The sequence below is a fragment of the Pelecanus crispus genome, chromosome 2 (assembly GCF_030463565.1).
Source record: "Pelecanus crispus isolate bPelCri1 chromosome 2, bPelCri1.pri, whole genome shotgun sequence".
Classification (NCBI taxonomy): domain Eukaryota; kingdom Metazoa; phylum Chordata; class Aves; order Pelecaniformes; family Pelecanidae; genus Pelecanus; species Pelecanus crispus.
In genome coordinates, this window is record NC_134644.1 from 169,107,906 (window position 1) to 169,122,646 (window position 14,741).

Consider the following 14,741-nt stretch of genomic DNA (forward strand, 5'->3'; position numbering starts at 1 on the left):
TTCACACCATAGCAGTGTTACATGGAAATCCCATTTGGCTCAAGTGATAGAACTGCCTCTTACTATATAAAAAAAAAGAAGTTGCTGTCAGTAGCACTGATAAAGAGAGAGCGCTCATGCTAAATTGATTTTTATGGGTCTGTTCCTTCCAGGAATAATACTTCACAGTTCTTTGCTTCACAACACCCATGAAATTAGTGGCATAGTAAGTCCATTCTGCAGGGAGAAAAACTTAGATGCAGAGTGGTTTTAAATGCATTTTACAATTAACATTGTGGAAAGAAGCAGTAGCTGGGAGTCCTGACTTCAAAGGCTCTCTTTTAGCAGATTGTTAACTTTTGACTAGAAATAAAAGCGTATTTGCATAGCTATCAAGAGCCAGACTGGGACATTGTAGCAGACAATCAGACACCAGGTAACGAAGCAATGCAGAGCACTAAATCAGGGGGGAAGCAGTCACCCCCTTCAATACGTACACCCATGGAAGCGCTAATACTGCTGAAAAAAAGTCAGAGGGAACTTATGTGCCATTCAATCCAGTTAACTTGAGGAACTGGTTTTGGTCTGCTGAACCTACCGACTGACTGATTTCCCAGTGCTCTCTCTGTTTAGTCAATGGAGGAAAGCAGATGCCAGGAGGGAGTCATTCAGAGATCCTGGGATTAAGTCTGATTTTAATTCAATGACTGTCTGTGTTGAAGTACAGGAACATTTGATCTAGGTATCTAAGTGCATGAATGGCTTCAGGCTCTGAGTCCGGGTTTCCCAGGGGGATTTAAAACACCGTTTATTTCACCGCCTTGCCCTGAGGCATGATTAGTTACACACCTACTTCATTCCTGACAGAGGCTTTTCCAATCCTGTTTAAGGACCTCCAGTGATGGAGACCTCACAGTTTCCAGGCAATCAATCCCAGTGCTATATTGGGAAGATTTTGCTGTGGTGTGATTCAGTTCAAAACTTCACATGCCTGTATTTAGGTGTCTGTAGTGCAGGCATGGCTCCTTACGAGCAAGGTGTCTAAGCTCCCACTGCAGTCAGTGGGGAATCAGTCAATTTTTGCTTCAGTAACTGAAGAAGCTGTTCAGTCTTTCTTCAGCTGCTTTGCTTTCTAGGCTCCTGTTTATTCTTGCCACAGTTCTCTTGATTAATCTTTAATTACTCCATACTAGTAGGTCCAAAACATGAAGTTCTGCCACTCCTTACACATTGCTAGACCTGAAAGAGGATAGATTTAATTAACTTATTTTAGAGGCTTTGGGGGTTTCTGCTACCCAAAATAAAACTTTCTATTTTCATCCTACTATCTTTTTGGCTCATATTTGACCTATAGTATTTTCTAACTCCTAGATACCCTTTCTACACATGTGCTACAGTCATATCCCATCCTATAATTGTGCAGTTGATTTTTTTTTCCAAATGTAACATCCCACACTTGTCCCTACTCACTGAATCTTATTCCTTTTCCTTGTTTTTCTTTTTGCAAGACTGTTTTACCAATTTTCAAGATTACTTCACGTTCTAATCATGTCAGTTAGTGTATCTGTTTTCTCGTTCATAAGATTAGCAAATGGGAAAAATTATCTCTTTTTTACATTGTTTAGACAGCTAATGAATGCATTGATCAGATACAAGGTAGATTTCTGCAAAACGCCACAAATATATTTTTTCTTTTTTGAAATTGATAGCTATTTTATGGGAATGGTTATCAAATTCGTGTGATAATGAATCCATGTTTCTATGTTTCCATTCCTTGTTTGTTAGAATCTTCTGAGACCATGAACCAAACCCTTTCTAAAATTAAAGTTTTTAACTACTTACTTTTGTCCTCTTTATCCAAAAGGCCTGTAACTCTGTCTTAGAAGAAAATTACAGTGGTTTGATGTAATGATATAATTTGGTCTTGTTGATTGCCACTGGTTTAGTTCCTCAGTTTTTAAAGTAGAGATAATTACTAAAAATGTGAGATTGTTTTAACTAGAAATTTATCAGGTCTTCATAATTACTTCTTAATTTCTACTTTCCTTATTCAAAGTAGAAATCTCAGAAATCTTACCCTTTTATCACTAGTATTAGTATTTCCAGACATCTGCTAGTCATTGACCTTTTAGAGGGAAACTTAAGAATGACATTAACTTGAGTATGAGATCAAGATTTTCCATGATGTTTCTCTTATTACTCAAAAAATGATTTCTTGTTACCCTTGATGTCTCTCGCACATTGCACCCCACATTGCTCTTTGGTTTTTCTAACTTTCTGTCTACATGTTCATATTATTTTATTTTATATTTAAGTTCATCTTTATTAATCTCAGATTCCATTTCTTGTTTCTTTTTGTGTCTGAGCTCAAGCTTTAACCATCTTATTGTTTTATTAAAATACTGCCCTTTATGTGCAATGGAATGTTTGCTTATGTACCTGGTTTACTTGTTTTTTTAAAGAAATGTCAAGCTTCCTTCTCCCTTCAATTCACCTTTTCTGGAATTTTATCTATAAGTTATCTGACATTATTAATGACAGACAATCTTGGTGCACAATGCTGTGTGTCTTACCCTTTTCCTTTTTCTTTTTTTTTTTCTTTCTGAATGATCCTCAGTCATTTTCTATTAATAGTGCAGTCATATGTAATTACCTCAAAGCTCTGCTACAAGAATTAAATTGTAGCCCTGATTACGCCTTAAGGCTTTCAAATATCTTTGTTTAATGTTCATATTTCTCATGTCAGTATACAAATATCTAGGATGTTCAGCACACCAGTTACTGTCTTCTTGTCCCTGATATTATAACCCTCACGTGAATAAGTCTATCCTCATTTTCCATGAGGTAAACTACTCTCTAACCAAAGTGTTTGTGGAAAGTGACCACATGTCCTGGTTTCGGCTGGGATAGAGTTAATTTTCTTCCTAGTAGCAGGCATAGTGCTGTGTTTTGGATTTAGAAGGAGAATAATGTTGATAACACACTGATGCTTTAGTTGTTGCTAAGTACTGCTTATACTACGTGAAGGACTTTTCAGCTTCCCATGCTCTGCCAGGTGCACAAGAAACTGGGAGGGGGCACAGCCAGGACAGCTGACCCAAACTGGCCAAAGGGATATTCCATGCCATATGACATCATGCTCAGTATAGAAACTGGGGGGAGTTGGCCGGGCTGGGAGGGCAGCAATCACTGCTCAGGCGTTGCCTGAGCATCAGTTGACAGGTGGTGAGCAATTGCACTGTGCATCACTTGTTTTGTACATCATTATTATTATTACTATTATTTTATCTTCCTCTGTCCTATTAAACTGTCTTTATCTCAACCCACAGGTTTTACTTTTTTTCCCCAATTCTCTCCCCTATCCCACTGAGGGGGGGGAAGGTGAGTGATTATGGTTTCATAATCCAGAAGAAAAAATGAACAAAAATAATTCCTTCCGGTAAGATTAATGTCCTGACATTTCTCAGAGAAGGGTTCAACTAGAACAAGAAACTGAATAGGAGAATGGGCCTGGAGCATGTTCCATAGGAAGAGGGCAAGGACTATGGCAGCCAGGAGCTAGGTCTGCCACAGAAATACAGATTCAGAAAACTCAAAGGATTCAGTTGCTGACATTTAAACATCTTGTGCCATTTAAGGTGCTAGCACACCCTGCCTAACCTCCAGCTGGCGCTCCAGGAGATTATGTATCCCCCATGGGTCCTGCTGTTGACCCAGTGCGAATGTCTCAGATACCCCAGGGCATGCCAGATAGCACTAGTTGCCCATACGTCAGCAGCTGAGCTGGACCCAAAGTGTGTAGAGTGCTCTTGTCACTTCCTAAAATACTTTTGTCTTCTGCAAGTATCTTCCAGGCAGTAGTGCTGCCTGCAGGGCACATGCCCAGTCAAAAAGACCCTCAGCTGATGACCAAGATACTGCTGATGTGCCCAGCTTTCAAATTCCTTCCCTCCACAACAGTAAGATCCTTGCACTACAATAGCAGCGCATGACCCAGCTGACCACATATTTAGTTTAAAAGAGTTTATAACACTGACAGCAGAATTCTACATTCTCAACTGCATATACTCAACACTGTTCACCTGGTATGGAGATCTTCGAGCAGCCAGTATTAAACAGTAATCTTCCACTGGTATTTTTAAAACAAAAACATCTCATTTCCCTCTTTTCAGTTGTTTTACAATGAGCACTGTGACTGCACTCAGGACATCTTATTTTATATTATAAGTGATGTATCACAATGTAATTGGTAATCTAAGCAGCAGCATTTACAGAGATCAGACCCATGTTCATGTTGTCAGTGCACTTAAAGAAGGAGTTGAAAGAGCTTCTCAGAAACAAACAAACAACAACAAAAAAAAAAACCCCAAGAAAAAGGGTCATTAATTGCTAAATGGAGTGTATTCAGAGTGAAAATAATCAAAAGGCTTAAGTATAGAGCAGTGACATATCCTGGCTCTAGGAAATTTAGATCAGCTTGTATATTATTGGAAAGAAATAAAGTGGATTTTTGATGGATTTAGTCGCTGCACCCAAATTGTTATTAAATTCACATAACATTTCATCACTAGTTCTCTACACTTCTGAGTAGCTTGCACTGTGATCATGTTTTGACTCCTTGTGCATAGTCTATGCTAACCTATCTTACTTCCTAAAGATATCTCTCCCTCTAATGCAAAAGAAAGCATTTTAAGAGCAAAATATGTCAAAAGTTTTTCGCAAGGTATTACCTTCCTCTGCATGTCTGATTTGTTGTAATTCTGTGGCCTCTTACTTTATTGCAACCACCAAGCTAAATATAGTCCCACTGTATATTACTGTATAAATCTTCAAGAGCCCTTCACACTCTGCCTGGCCTATACCCTTTTTGTAGCACTTTTAATGCTCTGTGTGCTTAACTTGTGAGATCTGAGCCTTGATAGAAGGCCACTCCCTAGGCAGCAGACCTCTGAGGAGTGTTCAGGTGTCAAAAGAAACCTTTACTTCCAGTCATGAGTAACCTTGTACTTTTCTCCATCATTCAGAAAGAGTCTGATCCTGTCTGGCACCAAAACTCTTCCTTTTCCTGAGTTGGTGCAGCTGGAAATAAGAACTTCTCAGTGTCAGATCCCATAATTCAGACCTGTCAAATCTCATACACTAAGCATGTTGACATACTTAAGCCAACATACTGTTGACTTCCTCTTCACAATCCCTTACTGCTCTACCTGTAGCTCACACATTAACAGACTGCAGCAATGTGGCCTCCTTCCTGTCCCATATGCCATATCTTTGCAGCTGAGTCACAAAGCCAGAAAAAGACATTGGCTCTGAAATGCAGCTGGGGAGACAAGGTGTCATGTCTTGAGGCCCCAGACTCAAATGAGGGTTGTGAACTTACTCTGAGGAGTTAGTTTCCATGGACGCTTTCCAGCCATGTGATTTGATAGGCCAGAAACAGCGAGCATCATGTAATAGACCCCAGCCATATTCCATGAATTAGGTATGGATTAAGTATTTGAGAGATTTATATTAGTTCTTTTGCTGTGTCCATGCAACTTCTTTCTACTTCATTTTCAGTGTGGCAACAGTGCATATGATTTGGCCACAGGCTGCGCTGCTGAAATTCAGTTGATATATTAGATACATGAGATACAAGGGAAGATATACAAGTTACCTCAAAACAGACTCAGCCTTTGTTTTGATGTCCTCAAAGCAAAATGCAATAGGGTTTGCTATGACAGATAGAAGGGCATTAGATTTCTTTTTCCAGAGGCAATACTGACAGCAACCCTATGAGAATAGACAAGGCTTTGAAATCTGTAAGGGACAATGTGGCAGTGGCCATGTGGGTTTAACAGCATTGCAGTTGATCCAGGAAGACATCAGGATTCACATGGGGAGGTGTAAAAGAAAATACCTTCTTGCAGATATTTCCTATTTTGCAATTAAGTAGAAGGCAAGTGATGTTGTTTGAGGAAGTATGTGGGGTTTGGAGAAAAAAGAAGAAAAGGTGGTGTTTTATGGAACACTGATTTATACCTAAAAAAAAGAAAAGGTTGTGGAGATACCAGTCTCTGCACCAATGGTGAAGGTGAAGTCAATAAGTTCCCTAGGGCTGTCAGACTTCCACCTTGGAAAGAGAAGGAGGTAAAGCAGTGTTCTTTATTTAAAATGCCAAATATGGAAACTTAGTTTCACTTATCACCCATATGACAAGTCATACAGTAATCCTAACTACTAGAAAGCAGAAAAAAAAGGGTTTTAAAATTGATTTTACACTAGTACTAGTAACACTGACATAGCTATTCCTGTGTGAGAACTGTTATGTGGAAGTTGTTACACACATTTGGTGGGATATGTTTTATAACTAGAAGGTTATGAACTAATAACTTTACAACTTATTTATCAGGCTCCAGATAATTCTGACGTAGGATTTTGTTAATTCATCTTTTCTCACATTTCTTGGGATACATGTGAGAGGGAGATTTATGGATAGCAATAGAAGTGTCAAATACCTGTGACAATGAATATTCACATATTTTATACAGAATAAGTGGGAAATATTCTTGAAAAATATTTTCTGATGTGTATTATGGTGAAATATTTTGACTACAGTGAATCAAAGTTTTCTGAAGTGGAGCCGTTCATTTAAACAATTCTTGATTAGCCCTATTCACTGTGATCTAGTGCATGGTTCAGAAGTAATTAGGCCATCTTTAAATTCAGGTAACCACAGTCATCTTAGCCTCTGCAGTTTCATCTTAACATTATTTAATACAGCATTGCTGTTTCCTGCTACCAGTTTGTCCTCAGACAGAGGCTCCATTTTGGTAGCAATTATAAAATAATTTTGTCTGAGGTTTAAGTTGTTCAGTTAGATGCATATATCATTTCAAGAAGAGAATAATTTGCTACAGGAGGCTTAAGGACTTGCTTACATGCCTGCTTTACAGATACCAGCTTTCTGTACCGTGGGCACACAATCAGGTCTGGCCTTTTTTCAGGGCTCTAGTTCATCAGTATCTTGCCATTTTCTTTGTGGAAGTGACTAAAATCCTGCCCAAGTGATGCTGCGAACCACGCCGTTGTGCAGGCCCTCTGATGTTTCATTTTCTTTCTGCCATGTTGAAACACTATTCAGTCATGAGTCCTGTATCTGATTTTGCTGGTGTTAGGGTTTGGGCAGCTTTCTTTCCTACTCATCACCCTACCTTAGCTGTCTGCATGGCAAATAGTATGTTCCTTACATGATGTAAAACTGGCTTGAAACGCAAACAATCCTAAGCCAACACGTTTCAAGGACACTTGTTCTCAAGAGTTCAGCCGCTTGCCAGCCAGCTTGCTTCTCTTCCGATTCCCATTAAAATGTGCAGCACAAAGTGTATTTAATTAGCTAGATGATACCAGCGGAGAGTGTTAGAAAATGTCCGGACCCTCACAAAATTGCTCCAAATGAGCCTCCCCTGACCACTCTTTGTTTGTCCACACATATTCCAATCCTACCAGATGGGGAACCAGCAAAGAAGTAATCATTATCATCACTGATGCCACACAACACATAAACCAGCCTCAACACAAAGCTTATGCTTCTTGATAATGAAGGTGAAGAGCAAGCTATGGAAAAAAACTGAACAAAAACAATTAGAAGAAAATCGAGTACTGTATGGCTGTGCAGGAGACAGTTGAAATGCAACGTGAACAATCCAGATTCATCAGAAAGCATTGGAGTAGTCAGACCAGAAATGTGACCAGTACTAAAGTGATATCTCTATAGACAGGACCCTCAATGCAGAGGCTTCTTCTTAGAAATTAGATAAAGACAAAATACAGTATAATTTATGTCCAACAGGAGAATAATTGTAGAAAGCCTACATTTTGAAAAGCGTGCGATATTTTTTAGAGCAAAATGTCAACAGGAACTCTTTAGTTTTCATTCAGTCAAGGCATTTTTCTAGAAAACTTTTTTTTTACTAGCTGAGTATCTAACTTTTAATATAAATGTCCATATCTAAGGTATAATAACGGCTTTATGTCATATTTGACCCCCCCTCCCTGGATACCTAAATAACTTAAAAAAAAAAATTTTGTCCCGATGTGACTTACCTAAGATCATATGGCAAACAAACAACAACAAAGATTAGAAATAAAAAATTGTTTCCCTGATCCCTTGATTAGTAGTTTAGCTACTGGTCTCATCTTTCCTCTTTAGAAATATGATTTAGAAGAGGAAGAATCTTTCACTTGCTTGCTATAGTATGAAATCTGATTTCCCAATGTTATGGCCATTCCGTATGAATTTGTTAATCGATGCACCACAGACACATACACACACACACAGAGCCTCACAAATTATACAGAAATAGAATATGATTTAAAAACTTATAAAAAATATTATCCTGTAAATAAGTCACTCACTGCCAAGGGAAAACTAACCTCTAGGGAATAAACACTTGTGAAGAGAAGTTCTGTGACAGGTGAAAGAACAGGGAAGTAGCTGTCTCTTTAGTCTAAATCTCCTAATAATTGTCTCTCTGTCTCTCACCCTGAGTTCCCAAGCTGGCTTTTAAAATCTCAGGCAGAGCACCAGCAGTGCAGTGGTAAACTAAACCATACACTCACTTCCACCCAATTAGACCTGATTTATTCCTTCATAAAAGGCGAATTACAACATTCTCAGTTTTGGAGGCTGATGGATATTGACTCTGGTGCAGTAGTTGACCCATTTATATTGTCTTATATCAGGGTTAGTCCTATCAGAGTTTGCTTAAGGAGGTAGAAATCATCCAAGCTCCCTCTGATAGTATTGTTTTACATTGCTTGCTACTTATTTGTAGAGAGAAATAATTTTTAATAAAACTTGGTTAAATGTGCCTTTTGTATTGTGCCTTTTTTTCTACTTGCTTCTCACCTGATGGCCATTTAAGAGAGATGTTTTAACATCGTCAACTCTTACTTCTCGTTTCCTAGACTGGAATCTGGGTACCACCAAATGTGTGCTTTGTCTTTCAGCTTGCATCAGTATCTTCATGACATTTAATGAATAACATTCTTTAAGCTATTTACTAGCAACAAGGCTGTTTCCATACCACCTTACTCTTGTCATCTGTTAAAGGATCCTGTTCTCAGAAGGATACATGGAAAAAGAAAAAAAGTTCAGACTGGATATAAGAAAAAAGCTTTTCATCATAAGGACCATCAAATATCAGAAAAGATTGCCCAGACAAGTTGTGCTGTTTCCCATCCTCAGAAACTTTCAAGACCAGAGTAAATACAGTTCTGAAAACCTGGTCTATCCTCATAGCTATGACCCTGCTTTTCTTTTTCTCCACAGACTAAGACTCCTACGAATTCCTACTGTTTTTTCACTGTGAAAGAATAATGTCTAGCAGACATTTGGGTATAAGTGGAAACCCCTCACTTTTTTTTAATGGTCACACTAAAGAACATTACTCTTCCTTGTCTGAAGTCCATAGTGGAGAAGGTTATTCAACACCTATTTGTATCCTCCTTAAAAGAAGTTTTCTTCCCACCTTTCCTAATCACTGCGTTGTTACCTGAGAATGTCTAATACTGTATAACAGTACTGCATAACAGTGACACAGTCCCTAATCAGACTGTAGCTGATGTTTTGGACCTCCGTCAAACTTTTGTTGGGTGAGGTCTTTCAAGAACAAAACTCTCAAATGCTTAGTGGTGTTCCAGTAGGTGTGATTTTGTATCATTAACCCCATGAAGTTCAATAAGGCCAAGTGCAACACCCTGCACTGGGTCGGAACAATCCCTAATACCCATACAGACTGAGGGATGAAGGGATTGAGAACAGCCCTGTGGTGAAGGACTTGGAGATACTGATGGATGAAAAATTGGACATCAGATGGCTATGTGCTCTTGCAGCCCAGAAAGCCAATTGTATCCTGGGCTGCATCAAAAGAAGCGTGGTCAGCAGGTCAAGGGAGGTGATTCTGCCCCCCTGCTCCGCTCTGGTGAGACCCCACCTGGAGTACTGTGCCCAACTCTGGGGTCCCCAGTACAAGAAAGACATGGACCTCTTCGAGCAGGTCCAGAGGAGGATGATGAAAAAGGTCAGAGGGCTGGAACACCTCTCCTGTGAAAAAAGGCTGAGAGTTGGAGTTGTTCAACCTGAAGAAAAGTAGGCTCTGGGGAGACCTTTTTGCAGCCTTTTAACATATAGGAAGAAATATAAGGAAGAAATTTTTTACTGGGACAGATTGCCCAGAGAAATTGTGGATGCCCCACCATTAGAAATGTTCAAGGTCAGGTTGGACAAGGTTTTGAGCAACCTGAGCTAGTGGAAGATGTCCCTGCCTATGGCAGGGGAGTTGGAATAGGTGATCTTTAATGGTTGCTACCAACCCAAACCATTCTATGATTCTACGATTTTCTGCATTTGCAACCTCAATCACAAAATACTTCACTGTTCAATGAGTTATATTGATTCTTTGCCTATAATCACACTAAAATGGCATTGAGCAGGTTACTAAGAGATTTATTTCCTGTTTGTGGATTTCCTGCAGTGTTTAATGAACCACATTAAACCTTCCAGGAATTCAACTTATTAGACAGATGAACATGAGGTGAAAAGGTGAACTCCACACCTAATTGGGGACCTGCATATCAGCACTGTTTATTTCAAAACCTCTAGCACAAAGTTTTCAGTCTGTGCATAGATTATTGCAATACTGTTTACTGCTGCATCAGGTAGGCAAATCCAAAATGTTTCATATAGAAAACAGTCTGTAGGTTTTTCTCTACATATGCGTTCCTTGGAGTAACAAGTACTGCTGATCTATCATGTGTATGGAAACAGAACTCCTCAGAGTCCAGTCTAATGAGTTGCATACGCAATACACTACTAAAATCAAATCCATTACTTTTGCACTCAGAAGTAAGCTAATATCTTGCTTCTCTGACCTATATTCCATGTGTGTGTTTAGTGCATCCTGTAGCAGAGCCAAAGCCTGTGGTTAGTACTTAATTAATATGCTTCTGTTATACTCGCATTTGCACTTCAGTTAAAATCTCCAGATGCTGGAGATAAGTAGATCCATGCAACCAATTGCAGTGCATATTCCAACCAGCAAAATAGTGGCATACTTCTCTATACAGTATAATATCCAGTTAAAAGCTCTCATCCCTCAGCACTTGAAAAATAAGTTACACTGTTTTAGAATCATAGAAACATAGAATCATTTAGGTTGGAAAAGACCTTTAAGATCATCCAGTCCAACCGTTAACCCACACTACCAAGTCTACTCTAAGCCAATCAAGGGCAGACTAGACTAAACCATGTCCCAAAGTGCCACATCTACCCGTTTTTTGAACACTTCCAGGGATGGTGACCCCACCACCTCTCTGGGCAGCCTGTTCCAATGCTTGACTACCCTTTCCGTAAAGAAATTTTTCCTAATATCCAACCTAAACCTCCCCTGGCGCAGCTTGAGCCCATTTCCTCTCGTCCTATCGCTAACTACTTGGGAGAAGAGACCGACACCCACCTCACTACACCCTCCTTTCAGGTAGTTGTAGAGAGCGATAAGGTCTCCCCTCAGCCTCCTCTTCTCCAGACTAAACAACCCCAGTTCCCTCAGCCGCTCCTCATAAGGCCTGTGCTCCAGACCCTTCACCAGCTACGTTGCCCTTCTCTGGACACGCTCCAGCACCTCAATGTCTTTCTTGTAGTGAGGGGCCCAAAACTGGACACAGTATTCCAGGTGCAGCCTCACCAGCGCCGAGTACAGGGGGACAATCACCTCCCTGCTCCTGCTGGCCACACTATTTCTGACACAAGCCAGGATGCTGTTGGCCTTCTTGGCCACCTGGGCACACTGCTGGCTCATGCTCAGCCGGCTGTCTACCAACACCCCCAGGTCCTTTTTGGCCAGGCAGCTTTCCAGCCACTCTTCCCCAAGCCTGTAGTGTTGCATGGGGTTGTTGTGACCCAAGTGCAGGACCCGGCACTTGGCCTTGTTGAACCTCATACAGTTGGCCTCAGCCCATTGGTCCAGCCTGTCCAGGTCCCTCTGCAGGGCCATCCTACCCTCCAGCAGATCGACACTCCCACCCAGCTTGGTGTCGTCTGCAAACTTACTGAGGGTGCACTCAATCCCCTCATCCAGATCATTGATAAAGATATTAAACAAGGCTGGCCCCAAAACAGAGTCCTGGGGAACACCGCTCATGACCGGCCGCCAACTGGACTTAACTGCATTTGCAACTACTCTCCGGGCTCAGCCACCCAACCAGTTTTTTACCCAGTGAAGACTACGCCCATCCAAGCCATGAGCTGCCAGCTTCCCAAGGAGATTATTATGGGAGACGGTGTCAAAAGCTTTGCTAAAGTCCAGGTAAATGACATCCACAGCCTTTCCATCATCCACCAGGCAGGTCACCAGGTCACAGAAGGAGATCAGGCTGGTCAAGCAGGACCTGCCTTTCGTGAACCCATGCTGGCTGGGCCTGATCCCCTGGTTGACCTGCACTTGCCTGTTGAGTTCACTCAAGATGAACCTCTCCATAATCTTCCCCGGCACCGAGGTCAGGCTGACAGGCCTGTAGTTCCCCGGGTCCTCCTTCCAGCCCTTCTTGTAGATGGGCATCACATTGGCAAGCCAAAGTGTTGTTGTGGATAATGACAGATGGGAAGAGGGAGAGAGAAGAGAAGGGAAGGAGAAAAGAAGTGAGGAGGGTAAACTTTAGTTTGTCAAAAGTCTATGGGCTTTCTTTTGGTTAACATGTTTTTTCTAGGAACAAAATAACATTCTAAACCTCCAAGTTCCAATTAAATGTTTTCCATGAATATTGCAGTTATTCAGCAAAACAGAACTAAGCTTTGAGTTATGCAAGAGAACACTGCTTTTTTTTTTTTTTGCTTTTTTTTAATGTTTATTTTTAAAATTGTTTTACAAGACTTCAATGAATTTTTCAATGAAGAGAGGGTTTAATGAGTCCAGGACCTTTGGTGCGCCGAAGAGTCTATTTCATTAATACAGTTGATTTCTGCTTTTATTATTGAAAAGTTTCCAGCAGCTTCAGAAATGGGTATTGCACAAGCACAGGCAAGGTGTCCTTTCCTAGAAGACTTTACGGAGTAAAATGTAAGAGTTACAGGGAAAGGTATAGAGACACAGACTCTCACACAAAAATATGACAGTGATTACAACATACTAATTGTTCATCTCCTCTCTGAGCTTCATGACAAAATAGTTTTATTAATATTCATTATTATATTTTATAATATATAGTTTCTATAATATACTATATTATTATATTTATTGATATAATTAATATTTTATTTAAAAAATAAATCTCAGGTCATGCCCTTCGCTGTTTCTCAGACTTCAAGTTTAATTTAAATCTAAGACACTGTAGAAATAACTTCGCTGAACTTGAGGAATTAGGCTCCATCTACATTATAATTTTGATTAGGATCAGTAGCATGATTTTGAAGGGAATCCCCAATTCCTATTCAGTTCACACTAATTGGATACTTTTTTTGAGAAAATAAAACTAGAAGCTCTGCTCCAGGTTTGAACATAATGCACACCTACACCTAATGAATTCATAAGAGAAAAGTTTCCATTGTTTAATAGGAAACTTCCACAGATGTTTCTCATATGGAGGAACGTGCAGTCTTCATAAGAATCACAGAATCATTCAGGTTGGAAAGGACCTGTAGAGGTCTCTGGTCCAACCTCCTGCTCGAAACAGAATAATTCAATACTGAATTTAGACCATGTTGTTCAGGGCTTTATCGATGGCTACATTTTCTTGATAATCTACTTGTATGTATTCAAAGGCTGCAACTATGTCCCCCCTGAAGCTGCTATTCTCCAGGCTGAAAAAGATCGTCCCTGTCAGCTTCTGTTCACATGGCAACAGTTTCAGTCCCCAAGCACCTTGGTGGCTCTCTCCTGAACTTGTTCTTCTGCTTTCCTATCCTGAATGTACCCTGCCTCACAAAGTTAATCGACAAATTGGTACCAAAATGGTCTTCTAATGCATCCAGCACAAGTCCTTTTTCTATCCCAGAGCTTCTTTTTCCTCCTTTCACTTTCCCTGTTCAGATATTTAATATGTGATATTATTTCCAGCTCAGCCCTCACAAGGAGACAGACAAGACTCAAGCTGGTTGCCTAAGTGCAGTCACAGTGCCATTTTGAATGCCGTAGGGTATCTTTGCTTTATCTCCAGCTGCTCTTCCAGAAGGGTGCTGGTGACCTGTAGGTCCTTTGTCGTATCACTCAGACAACGTGGATGTTGCAGATACCCTAAAGTGTCTTCAGGCAGAACCAGACACCTTTAGTTAGGCAACTAAATTGAGGCCCCAGAGAGCCAATCAGTCTTTAAACTTTCTGCTCTTTGTCCTAGGAGACCACTAACTGATGGACGCTACTGAACTAAACTGAAATAAATCTCCCTTGAGGTAGGATTAAGTAAAGATAGCTTCTTCCCAGTGAGTTACGACACTTGTTTTCTCACAGTTTGCCAGCCCATCTGCGAGTAGGTACAATCTTTTCATAAAAATCTTCTGCAGCTAGAAACTCCTCAGTTTGACTCATGCAATAATTTTTTAAAAGTCCACGCTCTCCATTTTTTTATCATTAACTCTTTCAAGGAACAGAAGGATGACTTTTCAAATCAAAGGACATTCTGTGAGTCTCTGTCTGGATATTAGGTTTTAGGTGTTCATAAGGCAAGAGTTAGTAGGAAAGATGCTGGTCCTTGAAGCTCTGGGGTGGAATAATGGTCCTAGTGCCTTG